Source organism: Macaca nemestrina, chromosome 17 (assembly GCF_043159975.1).
Source record: "Macaca nemestrina isolate mMacNem1 chromosome 17, mMacNem.hap1, whole genome shotgun sequence".
Lineage (NCBI taxonomy): Eukaryota > Metazoa > Chordata > Mammalia > Primates > Cercopithecidae > Macaca > Macaca nemestrina.
In genome coordinates, this window is record NC_092141.1 from 19023088 (window position 1) to 19044904 (window position 21817).

A 21817-nucleotide genomic window follows, 5' to 3' on the forward strand; every position below is an offset into this window, starting at 1 on the left:
ATCCGCCCGTCTCGGCTTCCCAAAGTGCTGGGATTACAGGCTTGAGCCACCGCGCCCGGCCTACTTCTGTATTTTCTACAGATCATCTTTGTAACAAGAAGAAAGCAAACCAAATGAAAATGAAATGAATTCTCTCAAAAAGAATTAAGGTAACAAGAAGGCGCACAAAGTAATATAAAATATATCTTATGGTTTATATAAAATTCTTAATAAAAGTACCTTCTTTGCTCCAAGCTACACTCTGGCTTTGCCTTTGAGTCAGGTGGCATTTCTTTGCACGATGACCGGTTCTATTGAGTAGGCACTGCTTCAGCCCTACAGGAAGAACAAAACATCTCTGGAACACAGCAGCATTCCTGATTCCCACTTGAGAAGGCCTAACAAGATGCCATGCACCTCAACAGCAGCAGATCAGTGTTAAAAAGCCTGGAGACAAGGGGAAAAAGTAAAATTGGACCATTTCCAGAATCTCACAAAAACCAACAAACTGACGTTCTAAGTGCCCAACCATGAGCAAGTTAGAACCTTAAATAAAGGTCACTCTTAATGCCGATCCTAGCATAGATTCACCACCAAGTACAATCTCATTTTACTGGTTGACCTTTTTCATTCTTGAAAGTAGGGGCTATGAAAAAAAAAGAACACACACTAAAATTTCTTTAAGAGAATCTAGCTTAAATCTAGCTTACATAATCAAAACACTCTATTGAGGGTGAAAATTGAGTATCATAAGAAAATCACCTGTTTCGTGAGAAGTTCCATACATAATGCTCTTCTACCCAATATATACCTTAAAGAGAAAAAAGGAAACATACAAAATTATCTCCAGAATTGTTCCTGCTTAAACAATTTCTACGTGCCATTACTCAGAAAGCAAGCACACAGTAAAGATGAGAAGAGAACATGCAAGCACGAACATACTGGTTAGGGATATAGGCTATGAGTAATTAAAAAATTCTAATGGTATTACTCTCATGTAATTGCTCTGAAATTCTAGTCAATTGTTTGAAATGGCTCTTAGAACAGGATTCTTTGACATTTTTATGATGTCAGAAACTAAGAATTTAACCCTAAATATTCCAAAGAATAGGCGCAGAGGAACCCGTTTCCTTAAATGGCATTTGAGTATTCTTTTTTTTTTTTTTTTTTTTTTGAGACAGAGTCTCGCTCTGTCGCCTGGGCTGGAGTGCAGTGGCCGGATCTCAGCTCACTGCAAGCTCCGCCTCCCGGGTTTACGCCATTCTCCTGCCTCAGCCTCCCGAGTAGCTAGGACCACAGGTGCACGCCACCTCGCCCGGCTAGTTTTTTGTATTTTTTTTAGTAGAGACGGGGTTTCACCGTGTTAGCCAGGATGGTCTCGATCTCCTGACCTCGTGATCCGCCCGTCTCAGCCTCCCAAAGTGCTGGGATTACAGGCTTGAGCCACCGCGCCCGGCCTTGAGTATTCTTTACAACTGAAACTTTCTCTCCCATCCTGTGTTGGCCAAGAGTTTTTCCTCTGACAACAGCACTGACCTTACCCTATCCAAAATACGAACATCTGCATTGCTTCATGGTTGGAATTGTTTTTATCCATTCTGTCATGAGAATCAAAGGGTTCAGACCATGTAGCTCCTCTCTGGGACTCCTCAGATCCTTTCTAGATCTGAAGACTATTCTCTGAACCAAAGTCAACTTCTGGGGGTGTACCAGATCTCCCATTAGAAAATTACTTATATCAAGACATTTTATCCTTTTAACTCTTTCTCAAGCAAAATAATTTCGTTTCTCCTTTACTGTTACTTTAAATTTCAAAATACACAGATAGCATACCTAAAATATAATCAAGGGAATGACAGTTTTAGAACACAAACTGTGGTAATTTTGAAAACACAAAAGCTAAGACCACTAATTAGGTCTATGTGGACACCAAGTCCACCACAACCTGTTCTGTCCTCTGGGGCTCTGCCCACACATTTCCCTTGCCTGAGATTCCTTCTGCTTCCCACCCTTCCAAATGCTGTATCTCCCCCCAGAAAACCTGCCAAGACCACCCCAGCCTGCACATCTTCCATTCCAGCTATCCAGAGGCATCCTTGTGTTGACTAAACCAAACTATTTTGCAGAGAAGGCATCTAAACACTTCTACTGCAGACTATTCACCTTAATAATTGTTATCGTGACATTATTCAATAACAAAATGAGGGCAAGAAGTCCTCTCACTCCCTTATTCTGGAGAATCCAAGCCAGTGTCTTTCCCACTTGCTTTGCCCAAACCCTGGAACCTTTCAAAGTAACAGTTTAATGGAAGAGAAAGAAAATCTAAAAGAAAAACTCTCCAAAAAATTAAACTCAGGCAAAGAACCATGGGATTAAAAATTTTTATTCTTTATGTATTTCATTTCTGAAACGTAGACATCTATCTCCCACTCCTTAAATCTGCCACTGGGCTAAGAGAGTATTGTATAGAATGTGCACTTACTGATTTAACAGAATTAGAACATCCAGGCACTCACTGAGATTTTGCTTCCACAACCACTCAAAGTCTAGTGATTAGTTAATGAGTTAACACTACACTTGATCTTCACATTTTGGATATGCTGACGGCAGACAGGGACTTGTTTTGGGAAAGGAAGTATACAGTAGACATTGTTACCCATTACCCAGCCACCACCACCTTTCCTTTAAAGTACTCCACTCTTCCTTTAAGGTTTCAGAGTCTCAGAAAGTGGGAAGAAAAGAAGTTTTTGCATTTTCAGATCAAAAGAAAGTACATTTGTACAACCACATAATACCTATGCAAAGGTTTGTTGAAATCTAAACACAAGACAGAAGTAGTTCTAGCACCTCCGCCAAAAGTAAGGGAAGTAAACTTTTCCTTAATATACACTTTCAGCAGCATCGACACCTAAAAGTGTTCGACTTTACTACTGTACTAAATTAAATTACATTCATTTTGTCAATATGTGTTCCAAATTCCTACTGCTCTTTGTCTCCAAGGGGTTCCTGCTGAATATTGAGACAGTTGAAGATTACTAGGGGAAAAAATTCTTAATAATTGAAGTAAGGGTCATCTAAAGATAATATGCCACATATACAGTCACAGTCATATTTTCAACTTTAACAAGATTCAGTTGTCAAAGTTGTACAGCAAACACTATCCTAAGCTTAGCCTCTTCAGGCATTTCATTTATAAATACTGTAAAGAAAGGCCGGTCACAAAATGCCACATTTTGTATGATTCTATTTATATGAAATGTCCAGGAGAGGCAAATCTACAGAGAGAAATTAGATCAGAGGTTGCCAGGATCAACGGTGGGGGAGATGGGTACAGGACGTGACTGCTAATGGGCACGGGGTTTCTTTTTGGGGAGATGAAAATGTTCTGAAATTAGGGAGTGGTAATGGTTGCGTAACTCTGAATACACTAAAAACCACTGAACTGTACACTTGAAGGGTGAGGCTTATCATACAAAAACTATATCACAATAAAGCTGTTAGTTTAAAAAATGTTTGGCTATGTCAAGAAACAAAGAAATAGGGTCATAGCTAGAAGATGTGGGATATAAAACACATGGAACAAAACTGCTCAATAATCTATCTAGAATCACACAGTGCTTAAGCTTTACCCTGACTAAAATCATGAGCTTTGTGTTTTATTGATATTTCACATTTTTTACTTCTTCTAAGTCAGCCAATAATTCCTCCTCCTCACTTAATAGTTGACTACAAAGACCAAGCCATTTTGATTCTGCCGGCAATGAGCTTTCACATTTCATTCCTCCTGCCATTCCCATGAGTACCAAACCAATGTAAGTTCTCCTCACTTCACTCTAAGACAACAGTGTGGCCCTCAACTACCATCACACTCTTCAAGGCTCTGTGAGGACAATGTGTCTCATATTCTCTTCTCCTGCCACCAGATTTATTCTGAGACAGTTTCTTTACTGTTACTTCCCTGTTTCTCAACCAGTTACACAGAAAGATGAATATCCAGGCATGCTGTCATGTGACTGTAGTCCCAGCTACTCAGGAGGCTGAGGTGGCAGGATCGCTTGAGAATGGGAGGTTCAGACTGCAGTGAGCCATGATCATGCCACTGCACTCCAGCCTGGGCAACAGAGTGAGATTGTCTCAATAACTAATTAATCACCTAACTAACTAAAAAAATGTGGTCTATCCATGCAATGGAATATTATAATATTATGAGTCTTAAAAAAGAAAGCAGCCCTGTCACGTGCTGCAACATCGATGAACCTTGAAAACATTATACTAATTGAAATGAGCCAGTCACACAAAGACAAATCGTGTATGATTTCTCTTACATTAGGTTCGAAATTAGTCAAACTTATAGAAACAGAAAATAGAACGGTCGTTTCCGGAAGCCAGGGGAGAGAGAAATGGAGTTGTTGTATAGTGGGTATAGTTTCAGATCTCCAAGAGGAGCAAGTTCTAGAAACTCATTACTCAACAGCATGTATACACTTAACACTACTGCACTGTATACCTACAAATGGTTAATACGGTAAATTTTATGTTGTGCGTTATCACCATAATATTTACAAAATAAGGGGCTTGTGTTTCCCTTCGTTGTGATCTCCCATTTTTCACTTCAGCATTTTGAACTTTAGGTTTCCTGTAGCTGTTTTACTGAGCCCTGGAGTTACCGGCTGAGAATGTCTCCACCACCTTGTAACCTTGTAGGCAGACACTTCTCAGCATCTTATTGGGCTCCTTGTGCTTGACGCTTAAAGTGACATGGAGACATGCCACTTGCTGAGAGGCAAAGCAAGGCAAAATGTGACTGCCTTCCTGGCATCGATGAAGGCAGAGAGAAGGGATCTTGGAGGCACAGATGTTAAGGCATAAACAAAAACAAGGGTTGCCAGCAAAAGAACTAATCCCTCTCCTGGTAACATTTGCAGGTGTTTTTCACACGGCCAGTGGATTTCATAATGTGAGCGCTGTCCAGCACCAAAGGGAATGGCCAACAGGCATGGAGCAGCCTGCAACGTCCAGCACCCAGGAGGACGGCCAGCAGGTAGGGAGCAGCCTTCAGCGTCCAGCACCCAGGAGGATGGGCAGCAGGCACGGAGCAGCCTTCAGCGTCCAGCACCCAGGGGGATGGCCAGCAGGTAGGGAGCAGCCTTCAGCTTCCAGCACCCAGGAGGATGGCCAGCAGGGACGGAGCAGCCTGCCTGTCCCAGGAAAGCAGGAGTCACAGGACACAGCTGGACCCAGGTAGGCGTGTATATTAGTTTTCTGTGGCTGTTAGAGCAAATTACCAAAACTTTGGTGACTCAAAACAACAGAAATTTATTTTCTCACAGTTGTGGATACCAGAAGTCCAAAATCAGTATCACTGGGCTGAAATCTAGGTATCGGCAGAGCCAGTGCTCTCAGAGGCTAAGGAGAAAAATCCATCCTGGCCGGGCGCGGTGGCTCAAGCCTGTAATCCCAGCACTTTGGGAGGCCGAGACGGGCGGATCACGAGGTCAGGAGATCCAGACCATCCTGGCGAACACGGTGAAACCCCGTCTCTACTAAAAAAAATACAAAAAACTAGCCGGGCGAGGCGGCAGGCGCCTGTAGTCCTAGCTACTCGGGAGGCTGAGGCAGGAGAATGGCGTAAACCCGGGGGGCGGAGCTTGCAGTGAGCTGAGATCCGGCCACTGCACTCTAGCCCGGGCGACAGAGCCAGACTCCGTCTCAAAAAAAAAAAAAAAAAGAAAAAAGAAAAATCCATCCTTTGACTTTCCCAGCTTCTGGTGGCTGCTGGCATTCATTGGCTTGCAGCTCCACCACTCCGGGCTCTGCCTCCGTGGTCACAGGGCCTCCTTCTCTTCTGTCTGAAGTTAAATCTCCTTTATCTCCCTCTTATAAGGATACACGTGTCAGGATTTAATGCCCACAGAGACGATCCAGGATATCTCTCCTCAAGATCCTTAACTTAATCATACCGGAAAAGATGCTTTTTCCAAATGAGGTAACATTTACAGGTTCTAGGAATTAGGACTTAATTATTAGTTTCCACTTATCAGTGAGAACATGCAGTATTTGGTTTTCTTTCTCTGGTTTAGTTTGCTTAGGATCATGGCCTCCGACTGCATCCATGTTGCTGAAAAGGACATGATTTTGTTCCTTTTTACAGCTTCATAGTGTTCCATGGTGTATATGTGCCACATTTTCTTAAAAAGAGATTGATTATGGGGTCATGGCTTACATTATTATGAAGGCAAAGAATGTGCCATCTGGAAGCTGGAACACTCAGGAAAATTGGTGATTTAATTCTGTCCAAGTCAGAAGGCCTGAGAATCAGGAGAGCTGATGGTGTCCATCCCAGTCCCAGGGCAGGAGAAGATAAGATGAGATGTCCCAGCACACGGAAAGAGGCAGAAAGAAAGGGGGCAAATTTCTCTTTCCTCCTTTTGTTCTACTCAAGTCCTCACCAGGTTGGATGATGTCCATCTCCATGGGGCCATCTACTACTGAACTCACTTACTCAAAAGCTAATGTCATCTGGAAACACAAACACACAGAGAAACAATGTTTAATCTGAGCACCCTGTGGCCCAGTCAAGTTGGCACATAAAATTAACCCTCACTGTGTAATCCCAGGAGCAAGGCCCAGGCTGGAGTGCAATGACGGCTCACCGCAACCTCGGCTTCCCAGGTTTAAGTGATCCTCCTGCCTCAGCTTCCCCAGTGGCTGGGATTGCAGGCCTGAGCCACCATGCCTTGCGAAATGTTTTTTTTTTTTTTGGTTAAGACAGGGTTTCTCCATGTTGGTCAGGCTGGTCTCAAACTCCCGAGCTCAGTTTATCCACCCACCTCAGCCTCCCGGGGTGCTGGGATTGCAGGCGTGAGCCACCAAGCCCGACCCAATTTATTAATCAGAAAGGAATGAATCTGCCTGGTCTGGTGGCTCACCCTTGTGATCCCAGGACCGTGGATGGCCGAGCATGGGAGATTGCTTGAGCCTAGGAGTTCCAGACCCGCCTGGGCAACATGGTGAAACTCGGTCTTTTTTTTTTTTTTTGAGATGGAGTTTCCCTCTTGTTTTCCAGGCTGGAGTGTAGCAGTGCGGTCTCGGCTCACCATGGCCCCACCTCCCCGGTTTAGGTGATTCTCCTGCCTCAGCCTCCCCAGTGGCTGGGATTTCAGGCATGGGCCACCATGCCAGCTAATTTTGGTTTTATGTTTTTGGTACAGATGGGGTTTCTGCATGTTGGTCGGGCTGATCTGGAACTCCTGACCTCAGGTGATCCCCCTGCCTCCGCCTCGCGCGGTACTGGGATTGCAGGCGTGAGCCAGCGCGCAAGGCCTAATTTATTAATCAGAAAGGAATGAATCGGCCTGGTGTAGGGGCTCACGTTTGGAGTCCCAGGACTTTGGACTGCTGAGCAAAGCGGATCGCTTGAGCCTCGGTGTTCCAGACCGGCCTGGGCAACGTGGTGAAACCCGGTCTCATTTTTGGTGTATTTTTTTTTTTTTTTTTGAGACGGAGTCTCGCTCTGTCGCCCAGGCTGGAGTGCAGTGGCGCGATCTCGGCTCACTGCAAGCTCCGCCTCCCGGGTTCACGCCATTCTCCTGCCTCAGCCTCCCGAGTAGCTGGGACTACAGGCGCCCACAACCGCGCCCGGCTAATTTTTTGTATTTTTAGTAGAGACGGGGTTTCACCGTGGTCTCGATCTCCTGACCTTGTGATCCGCCCGCCTCGGCCTCCCAAAGTGCTGGGATTACAGGCGTGAGCCACCGCGCCCGGCCCATTTTTGGTGTATTTTTAAGACGGAGTTTCGCTCTTGTTGCCCAGGATGGAGTGCAATGGCGCGATCTCAGCTCACCACAACCTCTGCCTCCGGGGTTTAGGTGATTCTCCTGCCTCGACCTCCCGAGTAGCTGGGATTACAGGCAAGAGCCACCATGCCCGGCTAATTTTGTATTTTCTTTAGTAGAGATGGGGTTTCTCCATGTTGGTCGGGCTGGTCTCCAGCTCCCGACCTCGGGTGATCCCCCCGCCTGGGCCTCCCAAAGTGCCGGGATTGCAGGCGTGAGCCACCCTGCCCAACCGAAACCCAGAACGGAAAAACAAAGCAAAAACCACAAACATTAGCCCAGCTTGGTGGGCCGCAGGCAGGTAGTCCCAGCTACTCTGAAAGCTGATGTAGGAGGATTGCTTCAGCCCAGGGGTCTAGCTGGCAGTGAGCTATGCTGGTGCTGCTGCACTCCGGACTGGGCGACAGAGCGGGACTCTGTCACAGGAAAAGGGAAAGGAAAAAATAAAAAAGAAAAATTAAAAAAAAGAAAAAATGTAAATAAAATCGCTAACTCAAGGAACAGCTTGACAGTGTATTATTGAGACAAACAGAGGCAAAGGTTAGCTGACACCAGTGTTCACTTAGTGGGAACTGCAGGTGTTCTCCCGACAGGAGGCTGCTACTTTTCCACAAGAAATCCATTACTGACTACCAGTAAAAACACATTGTAGGTTTGTTACAATATATAAATAGTAAAACTTTATATAGCCACGATCATATTCTAGCACTGCTCTAAGCCATTTCCTGCTCTGAAATAGCTACTATTGTACCTCCATTGTAGAGAAAACAGATGCCCAGAGGTGGTTGTGGAAGGACCAGGGAAACTGACTATGAAATTGACTTGTTGTAAGTTTCCGACTTAAAGGTTCTGTTATGCCCAGACTGTTTGTTCCCCAAAGAAGACCACCAGAGTCCAGAGTCAAAGCCAAGCGGCAAGGATCTTTACTACAAGTTCGAACTTGGTCCCTCCTTTACACAGTATACAAGAGGGCCCTGAACAATGCGAGCGTTTGCTTTTTATAGCCCGAAAGTTGTAGGGGAACAAAGAAATTCTTTTGGCTCCTGCGCTTTCAGTAACCTTGAACGGCTGTCTCCTTATCGGAGACTTTCCAGGTGGTGTTTGTACTGAGCTCAGGGAGTTTGAGAGATATATGGTGGTGGGAGGGGAGGATGGGATGTGTTTGTGCTAGGCTCAGGGAGTTTTGAGCCCGGGGCTGAGGAATGTGCCCAGCTCCTTTCAGTTCTTCCTGCTCTGCGCCTTATATTGCCACATTTTAGTTAACTTACCTCTTACAATACTGGTCCTTTCTATATTTGGAGGGACTTCTCTTGCAAATTGAAGTTTTTTCTTGGGCTAAGTATTTGGCCATAAGATTATCTGCGTTTTATGTCAGTTTAAGTACCTCTTTAGACATTGTTCAGTTAGGAATGTAAATAGGAATGTAAATAACATTGTGGAAAAGGAAAGAACATCTGCTTACAACCATTTTTGTTTCATAATACAAATGTAAATCAATATGTTAATGGAAATGCAGGCTGGGAGGGGAGGGAAAATATGCAGAGAGAAAAGCCCCATCTCTGCTTGGAGTTCAGCACCGGGTCTCTTCCCTTCCACCTTTCTTGTCAAGGCTGCCACAGTGACAGAAGCACACGTCTGCCTTTTAGTGACACCTGCTGGGACAGACCTGGCAGAAGGGATTGCAGATCTGCATGTTTCCTGGCTGCCTCTGCTGGCCTGACTCAGCAGCCCACTCCAATTCATGCTGAGCTTGGAGAGCTCAGGTTTGAAAAATTCCCCCTTCCCTTGGAGCAACCGCTTTCCAGCCTCATCATTCCTAAAGGAGAATGACCTACATGCCAGCATGACAGAGATTTAGACATTTATAGAAGCTTCATCGTGAGCCTAAATCCTTAACAGGGGCTCAAACTGCCAACACCGAATGAAGAGAGAGGTTTCGCAGTAAAGCAGGAAGTCATTGCAATAATGAATCACCCCGCTGGGTTTTGAGCTCCTTTCCCATTAATTTAATGGAAAGTTTTATTGTCTTTACAATGTACACTTTCATAAATTTTGCATAAATTTATTACTCACGTCTTAAGTAACTCCTTTGTGTTTTATCACTGAGCAAATTACATGTAGCAAACCAATGCTATATTTTGGCAAACACAGCTTAGAAAATACTGAAGACTCATTGTAAACTGAGGGCAGCATTAAGCAAATTATATTTACCTTTGTGACTGCAAAACTTAATATTCAATGCTTTTCCCATGAAATTTATCTTTCAATACTGACAGTTTTTTTTTTAAATATGAATTAAATATCGATTAAAACTTTGCCATTGTTTTTAGAAACTGTGACTTCAGGAGTTATGAATAGACTTGAAATGTCTGGTTTTTAAGTTTGGATATTCTTTGTAGTTTCATTTACTTTTCCAGGAAGAGAGTGAGATAATTTTTGCCACTTTTTCCTGGTTTTTGTTTGTTTTTTGATCATAAACAAAACTTAATGGAGCCCCAAATCTACTAACTCAGTCCTCCTTTGGCAATATGCCTTTTTCTGATTTCTAGACATTACTTGTTATTTTTAACACACTAATTTTATTATTAAAAAATTTATAAAAGTCCTAAAAAGTAAGAAGCAAATTAAATTTGAAACCTTAATAGTAATACCATCATCCAAAATCATCAATAATATTTTGGCATATTTTATTTTAAAATGCATTTTAGCACAGTTTAGTTATATTTGTTATATTATGTCGGTATCAATAAACTGTTTTCCTATGTCATTACTTTTCTGAATACAATTTTTAATGTGTGAATAATACTAAATCTTATATACTTGCTATAGTTGACCTTGTAAGAAATTTGGACTTTCAACTGTTTAGTACTTTAATAATCAGTTTTTATTCTAATATCTTATTATTAGAATATTACTAGAGCATTATGATGATTATTGTAGCAATAGCTTGTTTTGAGAATAAATATCTTATTGCTCATTTAACTTGATTGGATCTGTGCATGGACAATTATGTTGGGAATATAGAATGTAATTGGCCCTATTTCAACCCCTTAAAAGTGGCCCTCAGTTCAGGGAAGGGAGGGGTTCTCCACTGGGCTGATAAAGCAGAACTCAGACACATTGTTTTCCTTTTTACCTGGGGTTTTACAAAACCGGAAGTAAGATGTGGGTGTGACTTGTAACAAAAGCACGTATATTAAATGCAAAAGCAGCCTGAAACATTTTATTCACAGTCAGATGGGCGAGGCTTGACTCCCTGCTAATTTGAAATACTTTGTGGGGAGGGGCCAGGGAAACCAAAACAAAATTTCAAAAGTAGAATGAGCTATTTGGTGTATGTCTCCAAGGCCAATAAATAACAAGAAGGAAAAATAAATTTCTTTGCTAACAATAAGAAGGAAAAATAAATTTTTTTGCTCTAAAACATTTTCTGATTATCTCCATGACACTGGAGGGAAGGACTAACACTAACAACAAAAAAGGCCTGGCACGGTGGCTCACGCCTGTAATCCCAGCACTTTGGGAGGCTGAGGTGGCTGGATCACGAGGTCAGGAGATCGAGACCATCCTGGCTAACACGGTGAAACCCCATCTATACTAAAAATACAAAAAATTAGCCAGGCATGGTGGCCGGCACCTGTAGTCCCAGCTACTTGGGAGGCTAAGGCAGGAGAATGGCGTGAACCCGGGAGGCGGAGCTTGCAGTGAGCGGAGATTGCACCACTGTACTCCAGCCTGGGTGACAGAGTGAGACTGTCTCCAAAAAAAAAAAAAAAAAAAAAAAAAAAAAAAAAAAAATTAACAATGACAGAGGAGCAGAGAAAAAACTTCTCAAAGACAGAAGACAGAAGTCATTGATTTATTTCCAACCCGGCACAAGCTCCTTAATTCTGTAACTGGTCCACAATGGTTTCCTGTCACTGTAGCTTCTGCATCAGAACATCCTCTTATGCAAAGCTAAAAAACTCCAAATCACCTCTGTTAACTATGCAATGCTCCATGGTTTTGCACAGTCCAGAGCTGGTTGTGTTTATCAAAAATGAAGCTGAAAATAAAATTCTTCCTTCACACAACCACCACATTCCATTGCACATTTACCAAAAACATTGACCACGTTGGCATTATTTGTGCATCCATCAAGGAGTGCTGAAAAGCATTCCCCTCGCACACTGCATGTGTCCTGTCAGTGGATCTTCCATTTCACTTGCTGGCTCTGGAAAACTTTGAATTTGTGTGTCGATGGAAAATTAAAGTTTAGTGGCATCTTTGCCCCACATTCACCCAACATTTCTAAGAACCATTGCAAGGCTATTTTTCACTAGTGTCACTTTTCAGTCTTAGCCTCCTGGAGTACATGTTTATTAGAAGCCAGCAAAGCACTCGTGTTAAAATGAGAAATAGTAAACATCTGATTCTGTTGTCTTTTAACGCCATGCTTTTCTCTAATGTTTCATTGTTTTGAATTTAATTATTTGTGCTTCCCACGTGAATGCAACTTACATTTTGAATGTCTTCTTGCTTCACTAGCCAATGCACCTGTGCCAGTAACACACTGTGATTCTATCCTTTCACCTTCAGTTATGCCTGTAAAACCAAATTCAAGACAGATGATCCTCAACTTACAAAAGGGTTATAGCCCATCATCAGTTGAAAATATAAGCCAAAAATGCATTTAAGGCCAGGTGCAGTGGCTCAGCCTGTAATCCCAACTCTTTGGGAGGCCGAGGCGGGTGGATCACCTGAGGTCGGGAGTTCGAGACCAGCCTGGCTAACATGGTGAAACCCTGTCTCTCCTAAAAATACAAAAATTAACCGGGCATGTTGGTGTATGTCTGTAATCCCAGCTACTGGGGAGGCTGAGGCAAGAAAATGGCTTGAACCCGAGGGGCGGAGGTTGCAGTGAGCCAAGATTGCACCATTGTACTCAAGCCTGGGCAACAAGAATGAAGCACCGTCTCAAAATAAAATGAAATAAAATAAAATAAAATGCATTTAACACACCTAAGCTAACATCATAGCTTAGCCTAGCTTACCTTAAACATTCTCAGAAAATTTACGTTCACCTTCCGTTGAGCAAAAATTATCTCTCACAAACCCATTTTAAAGTGTCGAATATCTCATGTAATTTATTGACTACTGAAGTGTGGTTTCTGCTGAATGCATATCACTTTCACACCATCATAAAGTCAAAAAATGGTAAGTCAAACCATTGTATGTCGGGGATCACTTGTCCATTAGAAATAGCACTTCTGAGTAAAACGAGGACAAACACCTTTGGTCTTCATTTCTCCAGAATCACTTCCATAATCATCTCTTGGTTTACAAGGTGCATCTTTTGTTGGTTAAAAAAATTAATACAATTTGTTTCACTATAAAATTAGGATTAATAATAAATAATACAACTTCCTTTTGTTTTCACTAACAATGCTAACACTGGCTTGATTGAAAATTAAAATTATTGCAAAAATAAGACTTTATACAGTGTATGCTCCCATTTCTCAGATGTGTGAGATTATACTATAGTTGACAGACTAACCTTAAGGAACGCAGCTTGCAGTGTGGTCCCTGTGCACATGATTCAGTTGCAGTTGACAGCCTCTGCATCTTTCCATCAAGTCTGACAATACCTGAGGTGGTCTGTAACTGCTCGTTGAGACAAGTCCCCTGATGTTACATACAGATGCTGGGAGAATGTCAGGTTTCTATAGAAATTTCTAAACATTTACCCTGAATTTCTATGTTTCTATCATCACATAGAGATGACAGAGTGTTGACAGATTTTGAGTGGACTTTAGTAATGAATTGTTGAAAGTCTGGTTTAACTCAACTAGTTTGCAAATACCTCAGCAGGTGCCTTTGCTACAGGAATTCTCAGGGTCTCTAAATACTAATGAGCATTGGAAATCTGCAGGGGAAAATAGAGTATGCAGTATCCCCCAGGAGGATTCAACCCCACATTTTATTTTTCACTGAGCATCTCACACTTAGTAGTGTATGTTTTCTAGGCATTGGGCACTTTGCACTGGACACAGACCTGGCCTTCAGACTCCACCACTCACTGCCGCTCTGTCCAGGCAAGCATCAACTTGGACTGTTTCAGAAACAAAATGAAAATGAACCACAGCCACTGAAGTCCCTCAGAACTGAGGAAAAGTTCACTGACTTTCCTGATTTGTGTTCAGTCCGGCTGGCCATGGGTACAGACACAACTGGTTTCCCCATTTATGAGTTGGACGGATTTAATTCCTGACTGTTTGAATGATGTATTTCCTCATCAGTGAAACCAACAGAGTAACTCAACTCAATTTTCTCTTTCTATGGCATGCCATTTATACCCATTCAATTATGCCTGTGTCAATAAAGTCAAACATTCTTACTGTCTCTATTTCTAATAAAACGTGGTAAATACTCAAAAACCCCTTTCATAAATAGGAATGTATAAAAGCGATGACCTTAGTAAAAATGTTGGACTTAATAAAATTATTTTAAAAAACAGTAGGAGCCCTAATATAACAAAGGCCTCATTTTGCAGGCGAGGACACTGAAGAGTATAGAAGAAAGAAGGGCTTCGTGCAAGACCACCTTCCCGATTGTTGCTAGAACCAAGCCCATGACCTGGAACTCAAGTCTCTCTGCTTATAGTAGACAAAGAATTACAATAATTTGTAACAACATGTCATAATCATTTGACATTTCTAAGCTGGTCACGTTTTATTTCATGTGTACTTCTCCCCTCTCAACAGTTACTGTGCCCTTGGCAATTTAATAAAGCAATGATAATATTGAACTCAATGACCTACACCTTGGCAAGCATCTCCTGCTCCCAGAAAACAGAAGGTGTTTTGTCAAACTAACACTAAATAATAATTTTCTGTACTCCTAGAACCTCTGGACTTCCCAATTACAGAGCCAATAATCCCCCTCATTGTTTAAGCCAGTTTGAGCTGGGCAACCTGCCTGAAAGTCTAGAACATGCCTAACTGGCATCCTAACAGACTTCAGAGGTCCTTAAGATGACCCTAATCCACCTGTCTGGCTTTCTCTCTTGTCACTTCCTTCTACATCCTCTCTGGAACAACCAAATTAGATTACTTACCATTCCCCACACTGCCCTTCCCTTCCCTTCCCTTCCCTTCCTTTTTTTTTTTTTTTTTTCTTTTTTTTTTTGAGATGCAGTTTCACTCTTGTTGCCTAGGCTGGAGTGCAGTGATGTGATTTTGGCTCACTGCAACCTCTGCCTCCTGGGTTCTAGTGATTCTCCTGCCTCAGCCTCCTGAGTAGCTGGAATTACAGGTGCCCGCCACCACACCCAGCTAAATTTTGTGTTTTTATTAGAGATGGGGTTTCACCGTGTTGGCCAGGCTGGTCTTGAACTCCTGACCTCAGGTGATCCACCTGCCTCAGCCTCCCCACCAAAAAAAAAAAAAAGCTTTCTTTTTTCACTCATGCATTTGCCCAGGCAGACTTTCTGGCTAAAACCTTTCCCCTGGCCTTGAATCCTCTATATCCGTCTGTCCAAACTTCCCTTACTCTCCAAAGTCTCATTTTAAATGTTGCTTTTCCCTGAAGTTTCTCCTGGAATGACCCATCTCTCCCTCCTCATTGTGATCATTTCCTCTTTGAACTCCCGTAGTATGAGGTGTGCCCTCCTCTTCCAGCACTGAATCCAACCTGGCCTTGAATTAGAGTTGCTTGTATACCTGACGTTAATCCCCCTGAGGGCAGGGATAGTTTGTGTTTATCCCAAAGTCCTGAAACAACTACTATAGAACCTGAGACACAGGGAGACCCCAGAATTGCCTGCTGAATAGAACAGCGATAGTGCTGAGTGGAACAGCGATAGTGCTGAGTGGAACAGCGATAGTGCTGAATGGAACAGCGATAGTGCTGAATTTGGCTCCCTCCTTTAACCTGTGTGACCCCAGACATTTGTTTTCTATGAAGCCTCAAAACATGGTTATGTTTCCTACTTTACAACTAACACATGGAAACCCATGTTTGAAAATGGGGGTGGGGAGGATCAACTGAAGGCAGGCTCTTCACCCAAGTTCCAAAGGCCAGGTGGCCCATTGTGAACCTTGTTTAACCACACAGAACACATGAATAGCTAGAACAAGGGATCTAACAGTTACCAGAATGTTTTCAGAAAGGTGACTTCAGAAGTGCCAAGCTTCAGGAAGACCTGGACTGACAAGGGATCAGACAACTTTAGAAAAGTAGGTGCCAAACAGCCCTTTTACAGTTTACACACAGGCCTTGGTGTCAGAAAAATACTGGTTTGAGTACTGGTTATGCATCAGAGATGTCACTCTGGACAAGCTCCCCATGCTCTCTGGGACTCAGCTTTCTCATCTAAAAAGTGGGGATAATAAGGCCAGGCACAGTGGCTCATGCCTATAATCCCAGCACTTTGGGAGGCTGAGGTGGGGTGGGGGGGTGGATCACCTGAGGTCGGGAGTTCGAGATCAGCCTGAGTAACATGGAGAAACTCTGTCTCTACTAAAAATACAAAATTAGCCAGGCATGGTGGCACATGCCTGTAATCCCAGCTACTCAGGAGGCTGAGGCAGGAGAATTGCTTGAATCCAGGAGGCAGAGGTTGCAGTGAGCTGAGATTGTGCCATTGCACTCCAGCCTGGGCAATAAGAGCAAAACTCCGTCTCAAAAAAAAATAAAAAAATAAAAATGGGGATAATAGTCAGGCATGGTGGCTCACACCTGTAATCCCAGCATTTTGGGGGTCGAGATGGGTTGATCACCTAGGTCAGGAGTTCGAGACCAGCCTGGCCAACATGGCAGAACCCCGTCCCTGCTAAAAATACAAGAATTAGCCAGGCATGGTGGTGGGTGTCTGTACTTGCAGCAGCTACTTGGGAGGCTGAGGCAGAACTGCTTGAACCTGGGTGGTGGAGGTTGCAGTGAGCCGAGATCGCACAACTGCACTCCAGCCTGGGCAACAGAGTGAGACTCTGTCAAAAAAAAAAAAAAAAAAAAAGGAGGCGACAATAATAGTGCCTCCCTCAAGAGGTTGCTGTGAACACCAAAAGAAGCAATGCACAGCAAGTGCCTACAGATGGGAAGCACTTGGTGAGAATATAACTGCCGTTAACAATGAATATGATGCCCACAGGGTCAGTGGAAAAAGGAGTGGAAAGTAGGAATGGTGGGAACAGAATAGGAGGAAACAAAGCACCTCCGAGTAGACCTTTCTGTATAGCTCCGACTCTTATTATGTTTCACCCTAATAATTCATTAAAACTAGGATAGGAAGGCTAAGGGTGTTTTTGGAACATAAACCCTAATGAACCAAACTGCATTATAAATAACGGCCATGCTGAGAGGGATGAAGAAGAAAATAAGTAATTTTAGAAAACAGTATTTTGACTGGACACTGTAAGGCAAACTTGTCGGAATTTACTGATTTGCATTTGAAAGGAACTGCTGACAAAGATTATTCAACTGTAATAATCTGAACAAGTTGGAAACTACAGGCAACACTACTGAAACACTACTCAAATAATTCCAGGACATAGGTTTATTTGGCAGAACAAAACTTCGCAGATGCTGTCTTTAATGTGAAAATTGACTGTTTCTTTCTTTTCTAAACACACAGTGGTATAATTAACAATATTCAATCACCTCTGTTCTTTCCTGAGTATATAAAAATTAAAATATCAATTAAAAAACTAATACATCTTCTCTTTATATCTTACAGATATGATTTCAATGTTTCACTCAACAGTGGTGTGGTTTAAGTGACTTTTTTCTTTACAAGTTAAACCACAATCCACCCAAAGGGAACTGACAGTCTATAGGCTCATAGTGCAAATAAACACTTTAGGAATGCAGCAACTGACATTTCTAAACTACAAAACAGATACAGTTCTTAGAAGATACATGCAAAAAGCTCTGCTAAGCAGATGGCCACAGAACTAGAACATTGATAATTTTATTGGCGATGTCCATAGGACTCCAGATGTTTCCAAACGCAACTTGAACTCTCAACTGAGGCTTGTTTTGTATTTTGCTTCCCCAGCTTCACTAATGACACAAACATGCTATAAAATGAAAATCCAGACATTCACATTTAAAAAGTATATTCTGAAATGAAAGGCAAGAACAGCATTTTACATATAAGAACACTGTGGCCGGGCGCGGTGGCTCAAGCCTGTAATCCCAGCACTTTGGGAGGCCGAGACGGGCGGATCACAAGGTCAGGAGATCGAGACCAGCCTGGCTAATATGGTGAAACCCCGTCTCTACTAAAAAATACAAAAAATTAGCCGGGCGAGGTGGCGGGCGCCTGTAGTCCCAGCTACTCGGGAGGCTGAGGCAGGAGAATGGCGTAGACCCGGGAGGCGGAGCTTGCAGTGAGCTGAGATGCGGCCACTGCACTCCAGCCTGGGCGAGACTCCGTCTCAAAAAAAAAAAAGAAAAAAAAAAAAAAAAAAAAAAAGAACACTGCTATGTTGCCAGGTTCTTACTAAACAAACAGAGATGGTACTACTGTATTTTAGACCAGGAACTTTTGGGGAGTGTATCTTTTGAAAACAAAGCAGTAGTCTATCTATCAGTTTAATTTGTTTCTTGTCTTAATATGTAGTTTTTTGGGTTTTTTTGGTTTTTTGTTTTTTTTTAGACAGAGTCTTGCTCTGTCACCCAGGCTAGAGTACAGTGGCGCGATCTTGGCTCACTGCACCCTCTGCCTCCTGGGTTCTAGTGATTCCCCTGCCTCAGCCTCCCAGGTAGCTGGAATTACAAGCACACACCACTACACCTGGCTAATTTTTGTGTTTTCAGTAGAGACGGGGTTTCACCATGTTGGCCAGGCTGGTCTCCAGCTCCTGACCTCAGGTGATCCACCTGCCTCGGCCTCCCAAGATGCTAGGATTACAGGCGTGAGCCACCACAACCGGCCTCAATATGTAGTTTTGAAAGACAAATAAAGTAGGCAATTTTAAGCATATGAAAGTGGGAGGCCAGGGTAAGTGGCATAAAAAGATGGAGTAAAAAACCTGCTTTAGGTAGTGTGCTGTTGCACTCTTCCCAAATCTTCCTCAACCATGTTCCCACATCCATGGGACTCCTGCCTCCAGAGTAAGAGGCAGGTATTCAAAGGACAGTGAATTAAAAGAGTAAACTCGATCATTTATTTCTTTTTTTTTTTTTTTGAGACGGAGTCTTGCTCTGTAGCCCGGGCTGGAGTGCAATGGCCGGATCTCAGCTCACTGCAAGCTCCGCCTCCCGGGTTTGCGCCATTCTCCTGCCTCAGCCTCCGGAGTAGCTGGGACTACAGGCGTCCGCCACCTCGCCCGGCTAGTTTTTTGTATTTTTAGTAGAGACGGGGTTTCACCGTGTTAGCCAGGATGGTCTCCATCTCCTGACCTCGTGATCCGCCCGTCTCGGCCTCCCAAAGTGCGGGGATTACAGGCTTGAGCCACCGCGCCCGGCCGATCATTTATTTCTTACTTATGACCAGATTTATCATCTGAAATAATAATGCAACAGTTATTGTATATTAAAGCTGTTCAACTATTTCAGTCAACAAGAAATGTCACCCTAGCCTGGCCAGGTTCCAGTTCTAAGGACGTCGGTACTAGACTACAGCTTTATCTGACTAATGGGAACCATCATTCTGTTCAAATTATGAGGTGCTGGAAGGAGAAAAAACAATTATCTTTCCTAAATTTTTATGCAGGTTTTGAAAATGAGTGAGAAAAAGATGTAATTACTTACATTCAAATCCCTGAGGTATTCGTTATAGTCAAGGGCATATCCTCCAACAAACTTGTCTGGAATTTCAAATCCAACAACTATAAAGAATCATAAGTCATCATGTAGATGCAGAAAACATCACTTTAAATCCAATACAAGCAAATGTGCCTCTCTACAAATATTCTGTAAGCTATTATAAGCCATTTCACATAAAACTCTTTTAGGTTAAAGATGGTTAAATGATTGACAGAAATAGTAATCCACTTACAGTCTGGCTTATATCCAACACTTTGGTTGGGTCCTTTTGACCAGCAAGTTGTTAATTACAAAGTGACATATAACATACAGAGAGACTACAGGGCATTACAAAACAGAAGATTAATGTTTCTAAACACTGTTTCATTTCTTTTTTTCTTTTTTTTTTTTTTTGAGACAGAGTCTGGCTCTGTCCCCCAGGCTAGAGTGCAGTGGTGTGATCTTAGCTCACTGCAAGCTCCGCCTCCCCAGTTCATGCCATTCTCCTGCCTCAGCCTCCCGAGTAGCTGGGACTACAGGCGCCTGCCACCGTGCCTGGCTAATTTTTTGTGTTTTTAGTAGAGACGGGCTTTTGCTGTGTTAACCAGGATGGTCTCGATCTCCTGACCTTGTGATCTGCCTGCCTTGGCCTCCCAAAGTGCTGGGATTACAGGTGTGAGCCACCGCACCTGACCAACATTGTTTCATTTCATCCGTGCTGAGTGTACCCTGGTCCCTTTTTTCTTTTTTTTTTTTTTTTTGATGGAGTCTCGCTCAGTTGCCCAGGCTGGAGTGCACTGGCGTAATCTCAGCTCACTGTAACCTCCACCTCCAGGGTTCAAGCAATTCCTCTGCCTCAGCCTCCTGAGTAGCTGGGATTACAGGATTACAGGCACCTACCACCTTGCCTGGCTAATTTTTTGTATTTTTATTAGAGGTGGGATTTCACCATTTTAGCCAGAGTGGTCTCGATCTCCTGACCTCGTGATCGGTCTGCCTCGGCCTCCCAAAGTGCTGGGATTATATGCTTGAGCCACTGCGCCCAGCCACTATGGTCACTTTTCCATGGTCACCCAAGGAAAGACTATGAGATGAAGAGCTAAATTACGGGGATTACTAGGAAGGGACAGTAATGAGTTGACACTACAGACAAGGGCCTTGGTTGATCACCTGGAGCCTGAAGGACAGTTCTGAGACCTGCGCCCTGACTACCCGTGTGTCCATCGCAGGGGAGATAATCAGGAGGATGAATGGATAGAGTGTCAATGAGCAAAGATGGAAAGATAAGGGTTCTCAGTCCAGAAGCCTTGGAGATACAATCCCTAAACTGTAGAAGGGTGTGGGAGAGGCGAGCATCACCTTTAATCACAGCATTCTCTGTTTTTAAAGAGACGAGTCTCGCTCTGTGGCCCAGGCTGCCGTGCAGTGGTGTAATCACAGCTCACTGCAGCCTTGACGTCTTGGGCTCTAGCGATCCCCCCACCTCAGTCCTCCGAGTAGCTGGGACTACAGGTGTGTGCCACTTCGCCCTGGCTGCATCACAACTTTTAATAACTGGCTTACAAAGAGGAACTTTAGGCTAAAACCACGAGTGTGCCAAAAGAACCAGTATTTATTTTTGAGAGCAAAAGCTGCAGGTGGTATAAGTCAACTCTACCAAAAGCTAATTTTATAACCCAAATGCTGCCTGTTGAAAAATATTCAGCCATTAAAAAAATCTATAGAAGCTGCCTTGAAAGCCTTTATAGATGTTAAAGACAGTCTCAAGAAAACTTACGCTTTCATACCTTCCTAGATAAATACATGTGTTTAAAGAGCTGGAAAGGGCCTAAAGTGCATCTCAACCTGGACGGCACATCAGAATCACCGGGGACCTTTCAAAAAACAAAACCCAGGCTGCCCAGGTCACAGCCCCGACCAATCACATCAGAATTGCTGGAGATGAGACACAGGCTGCCCAGGCCACAGCCCCGACCAATCACATCAGAATTGCTGGAGATGAGACACAGGCTGCCCAGGCCACAGCCCCGACCAATCACATCAGAGTTGCTGGAGATGAGACACAGGCTGCCCAGGCCACAGCCCCGACCAATCACATCAGAGTTGCTGGAGATGAGACACAGGCTGCCCAGGCCACAGCCCCGACCAATCACATCAGAGTTGCTGGAGATGAGACACAGGCTGCCCAGGCCACAGCCCCGACCAATCACATCAGAGTTGCTGGAGATGAGACACAGGCTGCCCAGGCCACAGCCCCGACCAATCACATCAGA

At 43.4% G+C, this 21817-nt stretch overlaps 1 long non-coding RNA gene across 1 annotated transcript; it reads right to left on the reverse strand.

Annotated features, from left to right (window-relative positions):
* Positions 1–216: 216 nt before the first annotated feature.
* LOC139359463 (uncharacterized) lies at positions 217–21459 on the reverse strand. The gene is made up of 6 exons (XR_011615457.1): positions 21332–21459; positions 19551–19627; positions 12315–12398; positions 6203–6498; positions 742–790; positions 217–426 (listed from the first exon to the last, which is right to left on the reverse strand). It is a non-coding gene; the product is annotated as an uncharacterized lncRNA (long non-coding RNA).
* Between the last annotated feature and the right edge of the window lie 358 nt (positions 21460–21817).